The sequence below is a fragment of the Triticum urartu genome, chromosome 1A (genome assembly GCF_056163025.1).
Source record: "Triticum urartu cultivar PI428250 chromosome 1A, HENAU_Tu73, whole genome shotgun sequence".
NCBI classification, from domain to species: Eukaryota; Viridiplantae; Streptophyta; class Magnoliopsida; order Poales; family Poaceae; genus Triticum; species Triticum urartu.
The window spans coordinates 260,463,767-260,478,733 of record NC_141873.1 but is presented as its reverse complement, the minus strand read 5'-3'; positions in this window follow the sequence as shown (position 1 = coordinate 260,478,733).

Below are 14,967 nucleotides of genomic sequence, written 5' to 3'. Positions count from 1 at the left end.
ATTTGCCGAGCAGATGGATCCGATGGAGCTCTCCTCTTTGAACGAGCTCTTGGATCACATCGCCGCTCTGGGAGTCGCTACGGGCTACGATCGGATTGGGCTTAAACCCGACCAAAGGGAGATTAACTCTCCGTCGGTCACCCATCAGATGGTGGTGGAGGAGCAATGCGGAGATTCTCCCTCTATCCTGAGGATGGACTATGTCCGGATTCCCAAGCTCTCCAAGCCGGATACCCGCCCACGGGAGGACCTCGCCCTAACTGATACGTCTCCAACGTATCTATAATTTTTGATTGCTCCATGCTATGTTATCTACTGTTTTGGGCAATATTGGGCTTTATTATCCACTTTTATATTATTTTTGGGACTAACCTATTAACCGAAGGCCCAGCCCAGAATTGCTGTTTTTTGCCTATTTCAGTGTTTCGAAGAAAAGGAATATCAAACGGAGTCGAAACGGAATAAAATCAACCAGAGAAGTTATTTTTGGAAGGAAAGCTACCAGATGGACTTGGACCCCATGTCAGGAGAGAAGGGAGGTGCCCACAAGGGTGGGGGCGCCCCCTAGGGCGCGCCCCCTGCCTCGTGGGGCCCCTGAAGCTCCACCGACGTACTTCCTGCACCCATATATACTCACGTACCCTAAAACTTCCAGAATAGACAATAGATCGGGAGTCCCGCCGCCAGAAGCCTCCGTAGCCACCAAAAACCAATCTAGCCCCGTTCCGGCACCCTGCCGGAGGGGGAATCCCTCTCCGGTGGCCATCTTCATCATCCCGATGCTCTGCATGACGAGGAGGGAGTAGTCCTCCCTCGGGGCTGAGGGTATGTACCAGTAGCTATGTGTTTGATCTCTCTCTCTCTCTCGTGTTCTTGATTTGGCACGATCTTGATGTATGGAGAGCTTTGCTATTATATTTGGATCCTATGATGTTTCTTCCCCCCTCTACTCTCTTGTAATGGATTGATTTTCCCCTTTCAAGTTATCTTATCGGATTGAGTCTTTAAAGATTTGAGAACACTTGATGTATGTCTTGCCGTGCGTATCTGTGGTGACAATGGGATACCACGTGATTCACTTGATGTATGTTTTGGTGATCAACTTGCGGGTTCCGCCCATGAACCTATGCATAGGGGTTGGCACACGTTTTTGTCGTGATTCTCCGGTAGAAACTTTGGGGCACTCTTTGAGGTCCTATGTGTTGGTTGAATAGATGAATCTGAGATTGTGTGATGCATATCGTATAATCATACCCACAGATACTTGAGGTGACATTGGAGTATCTAGGTGACATAAGGGTTTTGGTTGATTTGTGTCTTAAGGTGTTATTCTAGTATGAACTCTAGGGCTGTTTGTGACACTTATAGGAATAGCCCAACGGATTGATTGGAAAGAATAACTTTGAGGTGGTTTCGTACCCTACCATAATCTCTTCATTCGTTCTTCGCTATTAGTGACTTTGGAGTGACTCTTTGTTGCATGTTGAGGGATAGTTATATGATCCAATTATGTTATTATTGTTGAGAGAACTTACACTAGCGAAAGTATGAACCCTAGGCCTTGTTTCAACGCATTGCAATACCGTTTACGCTCACTTTTATCATTAGTTACCTTGCTGTTTTTATATTTTCATATAACAAAAACTATTATCTACTATCCATATACCACTTGTATCACCATCTCTTCGCCGAACTAGTGCACCTATACAATTTACCATTGTATTGGGTGTGTTGGGGACACAAGAGACTCTTTGTTATTTGGTTGCAGGGTTGCTTGAGAGAGACCATCTTCATCTTACGCCTCCTACGGATTGATAAACCTTAGGTCATCCACTTGAGGGAAATTTGCTACTGTCCTACAAACCTCTGCACTTGGAGGCCCAACAACGTCTACAAGAAGAAGGTTGTGTAGTAGACATCATGAACCCTGAACCGAGAATCAGGCTGCATGCCGAACCTGCGGGGCAACATCCCGGAGCCCAAACTTCCAAGATCGGAAACTCCCCCGCCCCGCGGTCTCAGATTGGGTCAAGGTCTGGACTTAAATCCACCCACCCACCCAGATACAAATGATCTTTCCCATATTATGCAAGAGCCCCAAGAGACAGTACATCACTATTGGGCCAGATTCCTCCTTGTAATGAACAAGGTCAAGGACTGTCGCGAGGAAGACGCAATTTCGTTCTTTTGCAACAATTTCACGGACAAGGGAATCCTCAACGCCATAAGTCACCGTGACATAGCACACTTCGCTGACTTGGCGGCCATAGTACGGAAGTACTGTGTGATGGAAAGCGCCTGGAAAACCCAAACAAAATTTTGGGATGATCCGGCTTTGACAAAACCCCTGCCCAAACTAAAAGGGTGCACTCTCATAAGTCGCCTGACTCAATTACAAAGAAGCAAAAGCCCACTATAGGGCGTGGAACTGTATTGGAGGGATGGCTTAACGGGCCCTACAAAATTCATAGTACAACGGATACCATACCAACACACAGCCTTAGAGCATGTTGGGTACTCCGGCAGGTAGCCAAGAGCGGTGAGGATCTACTCATCCAAAACACCTCAGAGCACCATCCCGTGGATAACAATATAGTATTGATAGTCTTCGAGACCTTCGCCTCAAATAATAGGCGTAAGCGAGCACTCCGCAGCCTTGCCGAAGTCTGCCATGTGGCAGCAATAAATCCATGGAGCGACACGGCTATCACCTTTAATGCCAGTGACGAACCTAAATTCCGAACAACCCGAGCACCAACCGCTTTGGTCCTCAGTCCAATTGTGGACGGCTTTCGGCTCACTAAAGTGCTCATGGACGGCGGCAGCAGATTAAACCTCATTTATGAGGAGACTCTTCAAAAAATGGAAATAGATAGAAACTGTATCGAGCAAAGCAGCATGGCCTTCTGAGGAATCATCCCTAGTTGGGAGGCACGTTGCGCTGGGAAAATCACACTAGATGTGGTATTCAGCACTCTGGAGAATTACAGGTCCGAAGAAATTACATTCCAAGTGGCCCCGTTCAGTAGCGGATACCACACCCTTCTAGGGCGGGAGGCATTCACAATCTTCCAAGACATACCCCATTACGGATACATGAAGCTCAAAATGCCTGGGCCCAATGGGATTGTCACTCTAGCTAGTGATCCGGACATAGCACTCCGTGCCGAGAACAAAATAGCCGCACTAGCCCTCGAGGCATTATCCGAAGCCCTTGTGGCGGAGGAATTAACCGTGCTGCGCTCCACAGTGGATAGGGATGACGTGTGAGGGAGTCCTGGATTAGGGGGTCTCCGGACAGCTAGACTATATCCTTTGGCCGGACCGTTGGACTATGAAGATACAAGATTGAAGACTTCGTCCCGTGTCTGGATGGGACTCTACTTGGCGTGGAAGGCAAGCTAGGCAATACGGATATGTATATCTCCTCCTTTGTAACCGACCTTGTGTAACCCTAGCCCCTTCCGGTGTCTATATAAACCAGAGGGTTTTAGTCCGTAGGACAACATACAACCATACCATAGGCTAGCTTCTAGGGTTTAGCCTCTCTGATCTCGTGGTAGATCAACTCTTGTAATACCCATATTATCAAGTATAATCAAGCAGGACGTAGGGTTTTACCTCCATCAAAGGGCCCGAACCTGGGTAAAACATCGTGTCCCCTGCCTCCTGTTACCATCCGCCTTAGACGCACAGTTCGGGACCCCCTACCCGAGATCCGCCAGTTTTGACACCGACATTGGTGCTTTCATTGAGAGTTCCTCTGTGTCGTCGTCATTAGGCTGGATGGCTCCTTTGATCATCGATAGCGATGCAGTCCAGGGTGAGACTTTTCTCCCTGGACAGATCCTTGTATTCGGCGGCTTCGTACTGCGGGCCAACTCGCATGGCCATCTGGAGAAGATCTAGAGTTATGCCCCTGGCCACCAAGTCAGGTTCGGAAGCTTAAACTACATGGCCGACATTCGCGGAGACTCGATCTTCGACGGATTCGAGCCCTTGCCAAGAGCGCCGCACGGTCGCGATGAACATGATTTAGCTCTACCATCGGACAGTGTTCAGGCAACTGCTCCAACCCTCAATTCGGAGCCAATTGCGCCATCCATGGACGGGTGGATAGACCCCGCCACGGAGGCCGCACTCTCATCGGCGATCGAGCCGAATATCGACCTTACCCTTCACGGGAGCCGTGACGCCGAACTACCGGATTCTTCCCCGGCCACGGACTCCGAACCGCCTGCACTCGTGCCTATCGAATCCGACTGGGCGCCGATCATGGAGTTTACCTCCGTGGATATTTTTTAGCACTCGCCCTTCGGTGACATACTGAACTCATTAAGGTCTCTCTCCTTGTCAGGAGAGTCCTGGCTGAACTATGTCCGACAGGATTGGGATGCGGATGACGAAGAAATTCGCCGCCCACCCACCACCCACTTAGTAGCCACTGTCGATGATTTAACTGACATGCTCGACTTCGACTCCGAAGACATCGATGGTATGGATGACGATGCAGGAGACGAACAGGAACCACTGCCCGCAGGGCATTGGACACCCACTTCATCATGTGATGTATGCATGGTGGACACACCCAAAGAAAACGACGACGAGGAACGGAAGGACGCAGCGAAGGGTTATTCCCTCGAGAAGCAGTCAAAGCGGCGGCGTAAGCGCCACTCCAAATCCCGCCTCGACAGAAACAGCGGTCATATAGACCCAGCGATAGAGCAGGGTGAACCATCGCCTGACCAGGGCAACACGGAGAATCAAACCGAACAACCCGACCCCGTCGAAGATAAAAGTCCGGACTATATCACACCGGACAGGCACCCGGAGCAACAGAATGCCCATCAAAGGCTGGTTGCCACTGCGAGGAGTCTGAAAAAGCAGAAGCAATGGCTTAGGGCGGCACAAGACACACTCAGAATCGGATGGAGTGAAGTACTCAACACTGTAGCGAAGTATGGCGGCAATCGCCACACCAAGAGCTACCCGAAGCGAAAGCTGCTACCTGAATTCGATGAGGAGGCCCTAGATCCCCCGCAATCAAAAAACAAAACGGCCATCCAGTCGGATAGACGACCCCGTGGCCAACATAGAACGGCAAACGACGCCGCACATAAGCCGGTACGCGATCCACGTGAGGACTCGCATCAAAAGTACGGCGCAACCAGATCCATCTACGGGCCACGCAAGCGCGCTCCAGCACGCAATGCAACACAACAAACATCCCAATACCACGGTACACCCAAATACAGGGGTGCCGCACACCCCCTATTTTTCACCGATGAGGTGCTAGACCATGAATTTCCAGAGGGATTCAAACCCGTAAACATAGAGGCGTACGATGGAACGACAGACCCTGGGGTCTAGATTGAGGACTACATCCTCCATATCCATATGGCTCGAGGAGACGATCTCCACGCCATCAAGTACTTACCCCTCAAGCTCAAAGGGCCAGCTCGGCACTGGCTTAAAAGCCTCCCTGAAAACTCCATTGGAAGCTGGGAGGAGCTCGAAGACGCCTTTCGGGAAAAATTTCAAGGGACCTATGTCCGACCACCGGATGTAGACGATTTAAGTCATATCACTCAACAGCCCGGAGAGTCAGCCCGAAAGCTTTGGAATAGGTTCCTCACTAAAAAGAACCAAATAGTCGACTGTCCGAACGCTAAAGCCTTAGCAGCTTTCAAGCACAGCGTTCGAGATGAATGGCTTGCCAGACACCTCGGCCAAGAAAAACCGAGAACAATGGCATCATTAACAAACCTCATGACCCGCTTTTGCGCGGGCGAGGACAGCTGGTTAGCCCGATGCAGCACCAGCGACCCAAGTACATCTGAAGTCAGGGACGGAAACGGGAAATCACGACGCAGCAAAAACAAGCGCCGGAATAAACAAGACAACCCGAAGAGCACAGCGGTAAACGCCGGATTCAAAAGCTCTCGGCCAGGTCAGCAAAAGCTGCCCCCCAAAGGCAACAAAGACGAACTGTCCAGCCTAAACAAGATTCTGGACCAAATATGTCAGATCCATAGCACCCCCGATAAACCTGCAAATCATACCCATAGAGAATGTTGGGTCCTCAAGCAGTCCGGCAAGCTCAACGCGAAGGGGCAGGATACACCAAGCGAAGACGAGGACGAGCCTCGCAAACAAAGCATTGGGGAACAGAAGAAGTTCCCACGAGAAGTCAAAACAATAAACGTGTTGCACGTGACAAAGGGGAGAAACAAAGTGGCACTCCTAGAGACACATGTCCCAGGGCCTATCACAGCGGAGTTCTGCCACTGGTCGTCCCAACCGATCACCTTCGACCATCGGGATTACTCGGCAAGTATCCGGCATGCAGGATGGGCTGCCTTGGTGTTAGACCCCATAATTAACGGATACCACTTCACACGAGTCATGATGGACGGCAGCAGTAGTTTAAACCTGATATATCAGGACACAATCCGCAAAATGGGGATAGACCCAACAAAAATTAGCCGCAGCAATACTACCTTTAAAGGAGTAACACCAGGCCCAGAAGCCCATTGCACGGGCTCCCTGCTACTACAGGTTATATTCGGCTTCCCCGATAACTTCCACAGCGAAAATTTAACCTTCCACATCGCTCCGTTCCAAAGAGGCTATCAAGCACTACTTGGACGCGAAGCCTTCGCTCGCTTTAACGCAATACCACATTACGCTTCCCTCATGATCAAGATGCCTGACCCACGTGGCATCATTACAGTAAATGGAAATATTGAGCGCTCCTTGCACACGGAAGACCGTGCGGCTACCTTGGCGGCCGCACACTAAATGGTCTCACCAACTAAAGCATCTGACAGGTCGTTAAGACCACGGACACGGTTGGACGAGTCCGGTACAACTATATGTAATTGATACAGGTTTGATGGCTGTACCCCTATTACAATACAAGGGGCTCAACGCGCGCGCACAAATGGCTATCAGGATCAACATTACTCATTTTGAACTATATATTGTTTATTTAGTATAACTTACCTTTTGCACGACAACTTTTCAATTAAGTTCCTCTCTTTTTCAGATGACCATCATGCTACACCCGTCGAGAATACGGCACAACGGAGACACAGGCGCAAACGTGCAGCAGGGACCCGTTCCAAGGATTCTCTTTAGATTAAGACCCTGTGTAAACCTTTTTTACTGTCTCTTGTTGATACACATCCCTCGGATTCTTAGTACAATTGAGAAGGATGTTGATGTATTGGCATGTGGCCACGTCAGAATATTGCACGTACATGGACACCAGGGGCTTATTACAAAGGGCACTGTTTAGGCCCGGTTTACACCATAAAGACCGAATACCTTAGGGAGTGTTCGGCGTCGCGAGTTTGGACTTATATGCATCAGCTCCAAATCATGTCTTTGGTCAAGTGTTGGGTTTGCCCGGCTCCTGTGTTTTGCTGCCTTACGTTCCGCTCTATCGGCTAAGGCGGCACTAGGAGAACTACTGCGATTGTGCCCTGGTTCATCCGGACGAGCACCTCAGTAGAGAAAGCCGAAAACTGACCGTCATGATATAGCATGAGACTGGTCAACCACTTGATGACCTGTCGGAATCTTCAGGATTCCTCCGCCTTAACGAAGGGCCGTTTCCCGGCCAGGCATGTACGCACCCCAAATTCGGATGAGTGCGGAGCCACCAGGGGCTATATAGTAGCCCCACTGTCAAACTCCTGTGGCTAAGTGAATGTGTTAAAGCATTATAGTCCGGTTGCCTAGTTCGCTGCGCTATCACCTCCTTAATGGACCAAGACGTTGGATCAAGTGTGAACATGCGTCTTCTATGAAAACCCCCACATTATATGCGTGGGGGCTGAAGCCGACGACTGCAATCTTTCAAGTTATATACATATATACATAAACGGCCGCATAGGAGGCATCATAATACTTTCGGGCAAAAGTATAAATACAGCCTTGATAAACTTAATAAAACATTGTTTTTATAATGGAATACATGTCACTCAAACATAATATTCTTCGAGCACTGGGCCTCTATCGAACGAGCGCCTTCAAGAACTTCTTCAAAATAGTGCTCGACAGCCACTCGGCCTATGGCCGAACCCTGCGCCGCAACAGTGGTGGCATCCATCTCCGCCCAGTATTTTTTAACACGGGCAAGGGCCATCCGCGAGCTTTCTATGCACGACGACCTCTTCATCGCATTAATGCGTGGCACCGCACCAAGGAACTGCTACACCAAACTAAAATAGTTGTTCGGCTTTGGCCTTTCCGGCCACAGATGATCCACAACAGACCTCATGGCGAGTCCGGATAATCTATTCAGCTCGGCCCATTCGGCAAGCCGATCAGTCAATGGAAGCGGACACTCTGGAACGTTAAATTGTGACCAGAATAGCTTGTCCACTTCACGATCTGTTTGATCTCTGAAGTATTCGGCCGCATCGACAGCACTCGCTGCCAAGTCCAGATATGCGTCCGCCGAACTCGACAGCCGGTCCAGAGGGGCATACCGAGGATCTCCAAACTTCCTCTGCAGCATAAAGGGTTTCCCAGCCGCGATATCCCCGGCTTGACGCAGCTCCTCCTTTTTCGCTCTCATCGCAGAGCGGGTATCTTTGGTCGCCATCGTGGCCTTTTCCAGGTCCGTCGCCTTCGCCCAGTTTTCTTCTTCAAGAAGCTGGCAACGGTCGGTAGTATCTTTTAACTTTACAGCCATCTTGGCCATTTTCTCTTTGCTCTCGCAATGTGCGGCATGTTCGGCCCTTAACTCTTCGGCCGCTTGCAAAGCAACCGCATTGCTGCTCCTTGCTTGCTCCTTGGCTCGGGCAAGCTCCGCCCGAAGGGTCTCCATGGTGGCTGCTCCATCTGCAGTCACAACATATTAAAGATACTGGCATCATGCTGCTCTTATTATGTGACGATCACCGGAAAGGCCACTCACCCTGTGCCTCGTCAAGCCGCTCGTTGACAAGCATGATGTTGGCATCTGCCACATCCAGCTGCCGCTTTAGTTCGGCATACCCATCGGTCCGGCTAGCCACCAGAGCCTCCACCACCTGCACATAAAGGCAGTCTGGTTATTACCTGGGACTATGATCCTCTGTTTGCCGCCGTTTTCGACGACAACCAGGGTCTCAGGGGCTACTATCTACACAGGGCACATCTAAAATTGTGTGGTACTTTCAAAAATATACATCATTTCACGTACCTCAAAACCCGTCAGTAGACTCATAAAGGCTTCATGCAGCCCGCTTTCGGCGGACGAAATCCTTTCAATCACCGTACCCATCAATGTGCGGTGCTCTTCTGAGATAGCCGCCTTCTCCAGCAGATCCCTCCGTACATCCGACCACGCACCACACGATGCCAGACTCTTTTGATTGCTCTCTTCGAGAGCCGGATACTGAGGACTTCGGGTGGCCATAGGATTACCTTCTGGCCTTGCCGGATCAGGAGAAGCCCTCCATGACGACACCTCAGGGTCGCCCGCTTCATACGGCGGTGTGGCAGGGGGAGGCGTTTCGCTCTCAATCATCTCCGGAAGAAGATCCCCTGAAGACGAGCTCAGCTGAGAAGGGCTAAGATCCGAACTGCAAGATAAATACTTCGGTTAATTTCCTCAGAAGTAAGGTAGGATATCTTCACTATTCAATACCTTTTGATTACTTACAGCTCGTTAGAGGGCTGATCCCCGCGCGGACACTGTGCGGCAAGAACACCCTCCGAGGAAGGACCCTCTGGCGGAGATTTCTTCTCCCGCTTGGAAACCTTGATTTCCGGATCTTCGGAGGTAGTCCTCTTCCTTCCCCGGGGAGAGAGAATGTCAGATTCTTCCCCTCGGTTATCCTCCCTCGCGAAGGTGCTCATTCCCTCGGTTGGAATAGGTAGCGATGGAGGCCCGCTTTCGCCCTCTTTATTCCCCCCTTCGTCTTCCTTTGAGGGCACCAGACAAGGTGCTAGCTCGAGCATCTTTTCCAGCACCGGATTGTCCAAGCCTTCAAGAAGGGGGCTGAACACCGGATCATCTTCGCCTTTGTTATCCAGTCCTGGTCAAAGAGCGATTCTTCAGAATGATGTCATGATAAATAAAAGGACGGTGTGTTCGGCCATGGGATTACTTACTTGGCCAGCGGTGTTGTTGCTGCTGAGGCCCACGTCCTCGGTAGTGTCTGGACACTCTATTTGGGGTCTGAAGAACGATTTGTACATCTCCTCGTGCGTCATGGTGAGGAAATTCTGAATAGTGCGCGGTCCTTCTGGGTTGAATTCCCACATGCGGAGGGGCCGGCGTTTGCAAGGCTGGACTCGAGGAACCAGCATGACTTGCATTACCATAACCAGACTGAAATCTCCCTCAAAGAGATCTCGGATATGGCTATCCAGTATTGGCACATCCTTGGATGGACCCCAGCTCAGTCCCCTGCTGATCCATGACATCAGTTGTGGTGGAGGGCCCGAGCGAAAGGTGGGGGCAGCTACCCACTTGGCACTTCGGGGAGCTGTGACGTAAAACCACTCCCGTTGCCACAATCCGGACACCTCTGGAAAGGAACCCTTTGGCCATGGAGCATCAACAATTTTGCTTATTAAAGCACCTCCACACGCTGCGTACTGTCCCTCGACCATCTTCGGCTTCACATCGAAGGTCTTGAGCCACAAGCCGAAGTGAGGGGTAATGCAGAGGAAGGCCTCACAAACGACAATAAATGACGAGATGTGAAGAAGGGAGTCCGGGGCCAGATCATGAAAATCCAGCCCGTAATAGAACATAAGACCCTGACAAAGGGATCCAGAGCGAGGCCTAGTCCTCGGAGGAAGTGGGAGACGAACACAACGCTCTTGTTGGGTTCGGGAGTAGGGACGACCTGCCCTCAGGTGGGCAGCCTATGCAAAATTTCGGCGGTCAGATATCTGGCCTCCCTCAACTTCTTGATGTCCTCCTCTATGACGGAGGAAGACATCCACCGGCCTTGAGGGCTGGATCCGGACATGATTGAAGGTCTGAAGCACTTGACCTTGGCTTTGGGTGTTATAACTCGAGGCGGGGGAGGGATTCGATTGAGCACGGGAGGGAAAAAAGTAACAGCCTTCTCCCTTTATAAAGAGGGTGAATATCAATTGTCCTCCTCGTGGCCGTTTGGGACTTGCCTAAAATCTAGGAGTCCTAGGCACAGTTGGGTTACCCACGTCCGTATTGATGAGAATCCCGTAATAAGGGGAACACGATCTCTGCTTTGACAAGACATGTCAAGAAACCGCCTCGCGTTATGTGCGGGGCTGGTTAAAGAAAAACGGTTCAAATAATTACCGGGCTGTGGCGTGATGTCATGCTACCAAAACGTGTCAGCAGATTAGATTTGTGGTAATATTATTCTCTCTACGGTGGTCTGCGAACTTATTTTGCAGGGTCGGACACTATCCTTGCATTCAAATTCTTCCGTGGTGTATTCGGAGGAGGAACGCGCCTTGCAATGCCGAAGACAACACTGCGCGACGGACTCATCATCATTGAAGCCTGGTTCAGGGGCTACTGAGGGAGTCCTGGATTAGGGGGTCTCCGGACAGCCGGACTATATCCTTTGGCCGAACTGTTGGACTATGAAGATACAAGATTGAAGACTTCGTCCCGTGTCCGGATGGGACTCTACTTGGCGTGGAAGGCAAGCTAGGCAATACGGATATGTATATCTCCTCCTTTGTAACCGACCTTGTGTAACCCTAGCCCCTTCCGGTGTCTATATAAACCGGAGGGTTTTAGTCCGTAGGACAACATACAATCATACCATAGGCTAGCTTCTAGGGTTTAGCCTCTCCGATCTCGTGGTAGATCAACTCTTGTAATACCCATATTATCAAGTATAATCAAGCAGGACGTAGGGTTTTACCTCCATCAAGAGGGCCCGAACCTGGGTAAAACATCGTGTCCCCTACCTCCTGTTACCATCCGCCTTAGACGCACAGTTCGGGATCCCCTACCCGAGATCTGCCGGTTTTGACAACGACAACGTGATACTAGACAAAAGATCCAAGTCCCCCTCTTTCAAACCAGCGGATGAAATAGTCAAATTCCAAGTCCATCCAACGGACCCTTCAAAAAGAGCATCCATCGGGGCACAGTTAAATCCCGCTATAGACACCGCACTACGGGAGTTCCTGCGCGAGAATTGGGACATATTCGCCTGGCATCCTTCAGATATGCCAGGAATCCCACGCAGGCTGGCCGAGCATAGCCTTAACATCCTAAAAGGATTCAGGCTAGTCAAGCAGACTCTTCGGCGTTTCTCTGAACCTAAGCGACAAGCCGTGGGAGAGGAGCTAGCCAAGTTACTGGAGGCCGGATTCATTAGAGAAATAAAGCATTCGGACTGGCTAGCAAACCTGGTGATGGTACCAAAGAAGGACAAATCCTGGCGCCTATGCGTCGACTTCAAGGATCTCAATAAGGCTTGCCCAAAGGATCCCTTTCCCCTCCCTTGCATCGATCAAATTATCGATGCTACCGCAGGACACGACTCATTGTGCTTCCTGGATGCATACTCCGGTTACCACCAAATTAAGATGGCAGAGTCCGATCAAGCCGCAACGACATTTATCACTCCATATGGCCCCTTCTGTTTTAACACAACGCCCTTCGGGCTCAAAAACGCTGGCCCAACGTATCAGCGCATGATTCAGACATGTCCAGAAAAGCAGATCGGCAAAACAGTGGAGGCATACATAGATGATGTGGTCGCTAAAACCAGACACGTCAACTCCTTCATAGACGACTTGAGGCTCACGTTCGACAATCTCCGGACATACGACATCAAGCTCAATTCGGAAAAATGTGTTTTCGGCGTACCCACCGGAAAGCTCATGGGCTTTATTGTCTCCAGTAGAGGAATTGAAGCAAATCCGGCTAAAATCCGAGCTCTGTCGCAGTTGGCTATCCCAACTGACCTCAAGAAAATCCAGAAGTTAACTGGATGCGTGGCGGCCTTAAGCCGCTTCATCTCCCGATTAGGAGAAAAGGCACTCCCCCTTTATCACCTTCTTCGGCGCACCGAACACTTCGAGTGGACGGACGCAGCCTCGGTCGGATTGGAATAAATAAAAGCAATCTTGGCCACCAACCCAATCTTGGCCGCGCCAAATGTCGGCGAACCAATGCTGTTATATATAACGGCAACTCACCAAGTTGTAAGCGCAGTGCTTGTCGTCGAACGAGAGACAGACGGACATAAATTCCCACTTCAAAAGCCGGTCTATTATGTGTCCACTGTCCTCACTCCATGCAAATCACGGTACCCACATTATCAAAAGATAGCATATGCGGTATTTATGGCATCCCGGAAATTACGACACTACTTTCAAGAGTGTTCAATCATAGTGGCCTCAGAAGTACCACTCAACGACATAATAAACAACCGCGATGCCATGGGCTAGATTGCCAAATGGGCTATCGAGCTCCTCCCATTCGACATAACATATAGACCATGGCGAGCCATTAAGTCGCAAGTCTTGGCCGATTTCGTCGCCGAATGGACAGAAGCCGAACTCCCTAAAGAGTACGGCGCATACTCCAATTGGATCGTGCACTTTGACGGCTCTAAAATGCTGGCTGGTCTGGGGGCTCGTCCTGATGTCCCCCACCGGAGATATAGTCCAATACATACTCCAAATACTATATACAGACTCCAACAACGCAGCTGAATACGAGGCCCTATTACATGGTCTCCGGATGGCAGTTTCCATGGGCATTCAACGCCTGGAGGTGCGTGGGGACTCGAACCTTGCAATATCTCAAATAAATGGAGACTTCGATGCCAAGGATCCAAAAATGGCGGCATATCGCAACGCCGTCCTCAAAATGTCAGCTCGGTTCGAGGGGCTTGAATTCCACCATGTGGCTTGGGAAAACAATCAAGCGGCGGATATCCTCGCCCGCATCGGCGCTAAGCGCGATCCTGTCCCACCTAACATCTTCTTGGAAAAACTGTTTAAGCCATCTGTGGTATGGGAAGGGGACACCGGCAGAAATAGTCCGGACTCGGCCACATCATCAGATACCAAACACTCTAACACAATCGGGGGCTCTTCCATCGAAATAACACCTTCAGCCCACGTGATAATGGCCGTCATCACCCCGTGGACAGAACCATTCCTAGCCTACCTAACTAGGCAGGAACTACCCGAGGACCAAAATGAGGCACGCTGCATAGTGCGGCGATCTAAAGCCTACAAGGTCCACGAGGGAGAGCTTTATAAGAAAAGCACTACTTGTTGGGTTTCGTAGTAATTTCAAAAAATTTCCTACGCACACGCAAGATCATGGTGATGCATAACAACGAGAGGGGGGAGTGTGATCTACGTACCCTTGTAGATCGACAACGGAAGCGTTAGCACAACGTGGTTGATGTAGTCGTACGTCTTCACGGCCCGGCCGATCAAGCACCGAAACTACGGCACCTCCGAGTTTTAGCACACGTTCAGCTCGATGAAGATCCCCGGACTCCGATCCAGCAAAGTGTCGGGGAAGAGTTCCGTCAGCACGACGGTGTGGTGACGATCTTGATGTTCCACTGTCGCAGGGCTTCGCCTAAGCACCGCTACAATATTATCGAGGACTATGGTGGAAGGGGGCACCGCACACGGCTAAGAATATGATCACGTGGATCAACTTGTGTGTCAAGGGGTGCCCCCTGTCCCCGTATATAAAGGAACAAGGGGAGGAGGCCGGCCGGCCCTCTATGGCGCGCCAAGGAGGAGTCCTCCTCCTAGTAGGAGTAGGACTCCTACTAGGAGGGGGAAAGAAGTGGGGAGGGAGAGGGAAAGGGGGGGCGCCGCCCCCCTCTCCTAGTCCAATTCAGACCAGGGGGAGGAGGCGCGCAGCCCACCTCTGGCTGCCCCTCTCTCTCTCCACTAAGGCCCATATGGCCCATTACTTCTCCCGGGGGGGTTCCGGTAACCCTCCGGCTCTCCGGTTTTCTACGAAATCAC